Raw genomic sequence first — 8,918 nt, 5'->3', positions numbered from 1 at the left:
GAAGGAGATCAGGAAAAATGCAGAACAAGCCAAGGAACACACAGACAAAGCAATAGAAGAACTTAAGAAGATTAGAGAAGAGCATAATGACAAATTTAATAGGCTTCAAGAATCCATAGAGAGGCAGCAAACAGAATTAAAGAAGATTGTCAATAAAGTTTCAGAATTAGACAATGCAATAGAAAGTCATATGAGCAGGATTAAGGCAATGGAAACCAGAATTAGTAAGAGTGAAGATAAAGTACTTGGTACCAACATATTTGAGGAAAAATCAGATAAAAGAATTTTAAAAATCAAAGAAACACTGAGAATTATGTGAGACTCTATCAAGAGAAACAACCTAGAAGTGATTGGAGTACAAGAACAGAGGGAGATAATAGAAAATACAGAGATTGGTTGAAGATTTGTTGGCAGAAAACCTCCCTGATATCATGGAAGATAAGAAGATATCTATCCAAGATGCTCCTCAAACTCCACACAAGGTAGATCCCAAAAGAAAGTCACCAAGACATATTATAATCAAGCTTGCCAAAACCAAAAATAAAGAGAGAATTTTAGCAGTGGCTGGGGATAAACAAAAAGTAACCTACAAAGGAGAGTCAATAAGACTAAGCTCGGACTACTCAGCAGAAACCATGCAGGCAAGAAGGAAATGGGACAACATATATAAAGCCTTGAAGGAAAAAATTGCCAGACAAGAATTATATATACAGCAAAACTGTCTCTCAAATATGGTGGTGTAATTAGGACCTTTCCAGATAAACAGAAGTTTAGGGAATTTGCAAAAACCAAGCCAAACTCACAAGAAATAATAAAGGCAGTCCTTCGATCAGAAAATCGATAACATCAGATAACAACCCAAGACTAGAAAATAGGACAGAGCAACCGGATATCAACCCAGATAGGAAATCACAAAAATAAATCAAAGCTCAAAATAGTGAAACAGGGACATCTTATGTAAAAGATGACAACATTAAAACCAAAAATAGGGACTAAAAAATGTAATCTTAGATCTTTCATATGGACAGGAAGTCAAGGTGATATAAAGAAACAAAATATTGCTTTAAACTTAGAAAAATCGTGGTAAATATTAAGGTGACCACAAAGGAAACTAACTATCTTAACACACCAACCTAAAAAACAGGAAAAACATAAAGCCTCAGCAAATACACAATCAACAACAATGAAAAAGAGGAAAAGAAAATACATAAAGAAAAGTGTTTCAGCACAAAAAATTAAGTGACATAAACTGTAAACAACACACGCAAAAAAAGACATCGAAATGACAGCACTAAACTCATACCTACCAATAATTACGCTGAATGTAAATGGATTAAATGCACCAATAAAGAGACAGAGAGTGGCAGAATGGATTAAAAAAACATGATCCGTCTATACGCTACTCACAAGAGACTCACCTTAGAATTAAAGACACAAACAAACTAAAACTCAAAGGATGGAAAAAATGTGTCAAGCAAATGATAATCAAAAAAGAGCAGGAGTGGCAATATTAATTTCTGACAAAATAGACTTTAAAGTAAAATCCACCACAAAGGATAAGGAAGGAAACTACATAATGATGAAAGGGTCAGTACAGCAGAAGGACCTAGCCATAATAAATATTTATGAACCCAACGACAAGGCTTCAAAAACATAAAACAAACTCTAACAGCATTGAAAAGAGAGATCGACAGCTTCACAATAATAGTAGGAGACTTAAACACACCACTTTCAGTGAATGAGAGAACATCCAGAAAGAAGTTCAATAAAGACACAAAATATCTAAATGCCACAATCAACCAACTTGACCTCATAGACATACAGAACACTCCATCCAACAGGAGCCAAGTTCACTCTCTTTTCCAATGCACATGGAACATTCTCCAGAATAGATCACTTTTAGGCCATAAAGCAAGCCTTAACAGAATCCAAAACATTGAAAAATTACAAAGCATCTTTTCTGACAATAAAGCTGTAAAAGTAGATCAATAACAGAAAAAGCAAGGGAAAAAAAAAATCAAACACGTTGAAACTGAAAAACACCTCGCTCAAAAATTAGTCCATTAGGAAGAAATTAAGGACAGAATAAAGAAATTCATAGAATCAAATTAGAATGAAAACACATCTTACCAGAACTTTTGGGATGTAGAAAAAGCAGTGCTCAGAGGTCTATTTATAACAATAAATGCACACATCCAAAAAGAAGAAGAGGCCAAAATCAAGAAATTAACTCGAATAAATAGAAGAGGCCAAAATCAAGAAATTAACTCAAATAAATAGAAAGAGAACAGCAAAAGAAGCCCTCGGGTACCAGAGGAAAGTAAATAATAGACTGAAAGCATTCCCCTTGAAAATGGGAACCAGACAAGGATGCCCTTTATCACCACTCTTATTCAACATTGTGGTGGAAGTCCTAGCCAGACCAATTAGGCTAGAAAAAGAAATAAAAGGCATCCAAACTGGTAAGGAAGAAGTAGAAGTATGTCTATTTGCATATGACATGATCTTATATTGGAAACCCTGGTGGTGTGCTTAAATGGTTAAGTGCTACAGCTCCTAACCAAAGGGTTGGCAGTTCGTATCTCCCAGATGCTCCTTGGAAATTCTATGGGGCAGTTCTCCTCTGTCCTATAGGGTCACTATGAGTCAGAATCGACTCGACGGCACTGGGTTTGGTTTGGTTTTATGATCTTATACACAGAAAACCCTAAAGAATCCACAAGAATACTACTGGAATTAATAGAAGAGTTCAGCAAAGTATCAGGATAAAAGATAAACATACAAAAGTCAGTCGGATTTCTCTACAGGAACAAAGAGAACATCGAAGAGGAAATCACCAAATCAATACCATTTACAATAGCCCCCAAAAAGATAAAATAAAAATAAAAAAAGAGAAAGAAAAATACTTAGGAATAAATCTAACCAGAGACATAAAAGACCTATACAAAGAAAAGTACAAGATACTACTGTAAGAAACCAAAAGAGACCTACGTAAGTGGAAAAACTTACCTTGCCCATGGATAGGAAGACTCAACATTGTGAAAATATCTATTCTACCCAAAGCAATCTGCAGATACAATGCAATCCCGATCCAAATTCCAATGGCATTTTTTAATGAGGTAGAGAAACAACTCACAAATTTCACATGGAAAGGGAAGAGAACAGAGATAAGTAAAGCATTACTGAAAAAGAACAAAGTGGGAGGCCTCACACTGCCTTATTTTAGAACCTATTATACTGCCATGGTAGTCAAAACAGCCTAGTGCTGTTACAACAACAGATACATAGACCAGTGGAACAGAATTGAGAATCCAGACATAAATTCATCCACTTATGAGCAGTTGATATTTGACAAAGCCCAAATTCCATTAGTTGGGGGAAAGACAACCTCTTTAACATGATGCTGGCATAACTGGATATCCATCTGCAAAAATAATGAAACAAGACCCATACCTCACACTGTGCACAAGAACTAACTCAAAATGGATCAAAGACCTAAATATAAAATCTAAAACAATAAAGACCATGGAAGTAAAAATAGGGACAATGCTAGGAGCCTTAATACATGGCATAAACAGTATACCAAACAATACTAACTATGCCCAAACACCAGAAGAGAAACTAGACAGCTGGGAGCTCCTAAAAATCAAACACTTATGCTTATCCGAAGACTTCATCAAAAGAGTAAAAAGATTACCTACAGACTGGGAAAAAATTTTAAGCTATGACAAATCTGATCAGCATCTAATCTCTAAAATCTACAAGATACTGCAAAACCTCAACAACAAAAAGACAAATAACCCAATTAAAAAATGGGCAAAGAATATGAACAGGCACCTCACCAAACAAGATATTCAGGCAGCTAACAGATACGTGAGGAAATGCTCAGGATCATTAGCCATTACAGAAATGTAAATCAAAACTGCAATGAGATACCATCTCAACCCAACAAGGCTAGCATTAATCCAAAAAACACAAAATAATAAATGTTGGAGAGGTTGTGGAGACTGGAACACTTATACGCTGCTGGTGTGAATGTAAAATGGTACAACCACTTTGGAAATCAATTTAGTGCTTCCTTAAAAAGCTAGAAGTAGAACTACCATACAATCCAGAATCCACTCCTTGGAATATATCCTAGGGAAATAAAAGCCTTCACACGAACAGATATATGCACACCATGTTCATTGCAGCACTGTTTACGATAGGAAAAAGATGGAAACTACCTAGGTGCCCATCAATGGGTAAATGGATAAACAAATTATGGAATATTCACACAATGGAATACTACACAATGATAAAGAACAACGGTGAATCTGTGAAACATTTCATAGCATGGATGAATCTGGAGGGCACTAGGCTAAATGAAATTAGTCAGTTGCAAAAGGACAAATACTGTATGATACCACTATCATAAGAACTGAAGAAAAGGTTTAAACACAGAAGAAAACATTCTTTGATGGTTACGAGGGTAGTGGGGGAGGGAGAGGGGTATTCACCTAAGACAGCAGACAAGAATTATCTTAGGTAAAGGGAAGGACAACACACAATACAGGGGAAATCAGCACAACTGGACTAAACCAGAAGCTTTAGAAGTTTCCTGAGTACAACCAAACACTTTGAAGGACAGAGTAGCAGGGGCAGGGGTCTGGGGACCATGGTTTCAGGGGACATTTAGGTCAATTGGTATAACAAAGTTTATTAAGAAAACATTCCACATCTCACTTTGATGAGTGGTGTCTCTGGTCTTAAAAGCTAGCAAGCAGCCATCTAAGATGCATCAATTGGTCCCAATCCACCTGGAGGAAAGGAAAATGAAGAACACTAAAGACACAGGAAAATATGAGTTCAAGAGACAGAAATGGCCACATAAACCAGAGACTCCATCGCCTGATACTGGAAGAACTTGATGGTGCCAGGCTACCACCAATGACCTCCCTGACAGGGAACACAACAGAGAATCCCTGATGGAGCAAGAGAAAAGTAGAGTGCAGAACTCAAATTCTAGTGAAAAGACCAGGCTTAATGGTCTGATTGAGACTGGAGGGATCCCAGAGGATGTGGCTCCAGACTCTGTTATACGAAAACTAAAACCGTTCCTGAAGCCAACTCTTCAGACAAAGATTAGACTGTACTATAAGACTTAAAATGATACTGATAAGGAGTTTGCTTCTTAGCTCAAGTAGGCACATGAGACCATGTGGGCAGCTCCTGTCCAGAGGTGAGATGAAAAGGCAGAGCGGGACAGGAGCTGGTTGAATAGACACAGGAAACACAGGGTGGAGAGGAGGAATGCGATGTCGCATTACAGGGAGAGCAACTAGGGTCACATAACCACGTGTGCATAAGTTTTTCTATGAGAAACTGATGTGAAGTGTAAATTTTCACTTAAAGCACAATAAAAAAAAAAAAAAACGTGGCTTGGGTCAGGTGCACCTTAGTCTTCAAGGCGACACCTTTCCTTTTTAACACTTTAAAGAGGTCCTTTGCAGCAGATTTGCCAATGCTATGCATCCTCTGATTTCTTGACTGCTTCGTCCATGGGTGTTGATTGTGGATCCAAGTAAAATGGAATCCTTGACAACTCCAATCTTTTCTCCATTTATCATGATGTTGCTTATTGGTCCAGCTGTGAAGATTTTTGTTTTCTTTATGTTGAGGTATAATCCATACTGAAGGCTGTGGCCTTTGATCTTCATCAGTAAATGCTTCAAGTCCTCTTCACTTTCAGGAAGCAAGTTTGTGTTATCTGCATAACACAGGCTGTTAATGCACCTTCCTCCGGTTCTGATGCCCCATTCTTCTTCATATAGTCCAGGTTCTTGAATTATTTGCTCAGGGTACAGATTGTAATAGGTATGAAAGGATACAACCCTGATGCACACCTTTCCTAACTTTAAACCACGCAGTACTCCCTTGTTCTGTTTGAATGACTGCCTCTTGATCTGTGTACATGTTCCTCATGAGCGTAATTAAGTGTTCTGAAATTTCTGTTTTTCACAATGTTATCCATAATTTGTTATGATCCACACAGTCAAATGACTTTGCATAGTCAATAAAATGTGATGGGTTAGGGCAGCATATTTGGCTTCTTCTGTTGGCCCTAAGTTGCCATCAAGTTGATTCTTACTCATGGCAACCACCATGTGTGTAGAGAAGAACTGTGCTTTCAAGGCTTTTCAAGGTTGTGATCTTTCTGAAGCGAATTGCCAGGCCTTTCTTCCCAGGTGCCCCTGGGTGGTTTTGAATGGCCAACGTTTCAGTTAGCAGTTGAGTACTTAACCATTTCTGCCACTCAGAGGCTCCCCTAAGTTGAAAGCAGGGACAAAAATTAATGAAACCGTCAGTTATTAATCAAGTCCTGGCCATTTCAGGCCCATATTTACACAGATTTTGTTTGGTTTCCTGGACTGGTCGCTGCAGACAGTAGTTTGATTTCCTGTGCTGCATGCTGCAGATAGTGGTTCAGAGTCCCATTTTTATACATGATCTAGCCACTGGCTCTTTATTCACTTGGTCTCTCACCTTATATGTGAGTATTTTGCTTGAAATATCTGTAAATAGATCATGAGAATAGAGAAACAAGGGCTTGGGCTCAGGGAGATGTGGGGCCAAGCCATCCACACAGCTATGCCATTCCAAGGATATATGATCTCTCCTAGACTTCGTGTGAGTTGTGTGTAATGTGTGTGTCTAGTTTCTCAGAGATATCAAGAGGAAGCAAATACTAAGTCTAGGAGCATGGCTGTTAAATGTGGTTTATTCAGGACAACCCTGTTAGTTCTTGAAAATTCATGAGGATCCTGAACCCGGGAATGATAACAAAATCAAAACATGTCAGATACTACTGAAGAATTTGTGTATAAATGAAAGAGCTCTCTCTAATGTAGCCAAGCCAACCAACAATCAAAAACACACTAAACATTATCTCTCCAAGGGACAGAAATCCTAGGACTAACCGTTGACATGTATTTTCAGTGTGGTTGTTGAGAAGTTCAACATAATATCAAGAAGAAGTATTTATAACACATATGCACTCAGTCTAGGACCCTCAGCTTCCTATCAGAGTAACATTAGATTGCTTACATAGCCTTTCTAGCACTCCTTAATGTAACAGAGGTTATGACTTGAATGGCACAACGTTGAATGCTTACTAAATGTTAGATTGTTCCCACTCAGGAACTGATATGATTACATAGGCTGATCTCTTGCATTTGGCATAGTACCTACATTTTACTTTGAAATTTTGTAAATGATAAATATTGTATGGAAACAAGGACACTTATCCTTTTATCTGACCTTTCAGGCCAATACACCCTCAGTCAGCAAGGGAAGCACCAGATTGTAAAGCGCAGCAGCATCAAGGGAGGTAACTATGGACCTTCAAAAGAGGGGACATCTACCTGCCCATCTGGTCCAATGGCTTTTCCTTATGAGGCACAGAGCAATCTGCAAAGTTTCCTAAAAGGGGAACCAGTAACTCTTGGAGTAAGTAGGCTACCTAAGAAATTTTGAGATGGCATCATAGTCCCCTAAATCTGCCTTAATCAAAGTTAGAGAATTCCCTTAGAGAAGAGTGTGGAGTCATCACAGGAATTCCACATCAGGAAGAAAAATATGGGCTTTTAAATAAAGAGACTGCATATACTGTTTAGCCAAATCTCCATACTATCCTAAATTTGGGAACACTGAATGAAATTTTATGTACGGATTCTTATGTCACATGATATGTATGGGAAGCAAGAGGGGGACGCTTTACCACCATGAGGCTACGACAATCCGTCATGAATGAGAGCAGCCAGAGACTGTGGCCAGAAGTCACCTTAGCTTAGTCTTCTCATCTCTTCTCTACATTATGATTTTAATTGGCAGGGGATTGTGACTGTGAAGTCACCCCCCCCCGCCCCCCTGCACCATCATGTTTGAACTCATCATCTCTGTTCTTTTCTGCATTTGGATGCAGTCCTATCTACTGCGATGTGACCTCAGTGAGTGTCTGTGCCCAAAAGCCTTGGAATGTGTTATAAGGTATTCTCTGCCTTTTTTATGCTTCTCTCTTTGTTTTATTTAATAGTATGCAACTGTATTGAACAGCATATGGTATATACACACACATACATATATGTTCACCGGGTGGCACAAATGCTTTGTGTTTGATTACTAGCCTGAAAGTTGATGGTTCAAACCCACCCAGTGGTGCCATGGAAGAAAGACCTGGCAATCTGCTCCCATAAAGCACACAATCAAGAAAACTCTGTGGAGCAGTTCTACTTTGTAACACATGGGGCCACCATGAGTCTGTAAAGATTACAGCCAAGAAAACCCTACATGCCTGGGTGGGTGTAGATGTATGGATCAGAGAGAGAAAAAAAGTAGCTCTAAAGAGGATCTTCAGAACTTTGGAAGACTTAGGGCCTTGGGCAAGTGAAATGTCCTATGCTCATTTCTTGAGTGTCCTGATTTCTCCACAGGTGGTAGATGACTTATCATACAGTGATCAAAGACTCTCCACAGACACCCCAAATCATGATTATATTGATGTGGTTTTCCAAGTCACCTGTTTGATATATCTCTTCAGTGACCTGCTCCTGGACATATCCTATTTTGTATCTTTGAAAATATATCAGTGTCCAGATTGTAAAAAAGGGCTTAAGCATCCTCAACAAAGTAAAGATCATTGTCTTGTTGACGCTGATTTTGCTGTGGTCTCCTTACCCTACTCTCACTCCCATAGGATTGATTGTCTTTGAACATGATAAAAGAACCATATAATTTATGTGCATCAGAACTGGTCTCATCTCATAGCCCTCTTTACATGAAAAAGAGACATATCGGGAAGTTTATAGGTGTTTCAGGACTTTGGCTTACCTTTGGAGAGCATATGTCAGGATCACTGATCCACACAATTCCTGGGAAGC

The sequence above is a fragment of the Elephas maximus genome, chromosome 7 (genome assembly GCF_024166365.1).
Source record: "Elephas maximus indicus isolate mEleMax1 chromosome 7, mEleMax1 primary haplotype, whole genome shotgun sequence".
In the NCBI taxonomy this organism is placed as follows: Eukaryota; Metazoa; Chordata; class Mammalia; order Proboscidea; family Elephantidae; genus Elephas; species Elephas maximus.
Note: the sequence above shows the minus strand (reverse complement) of the source record.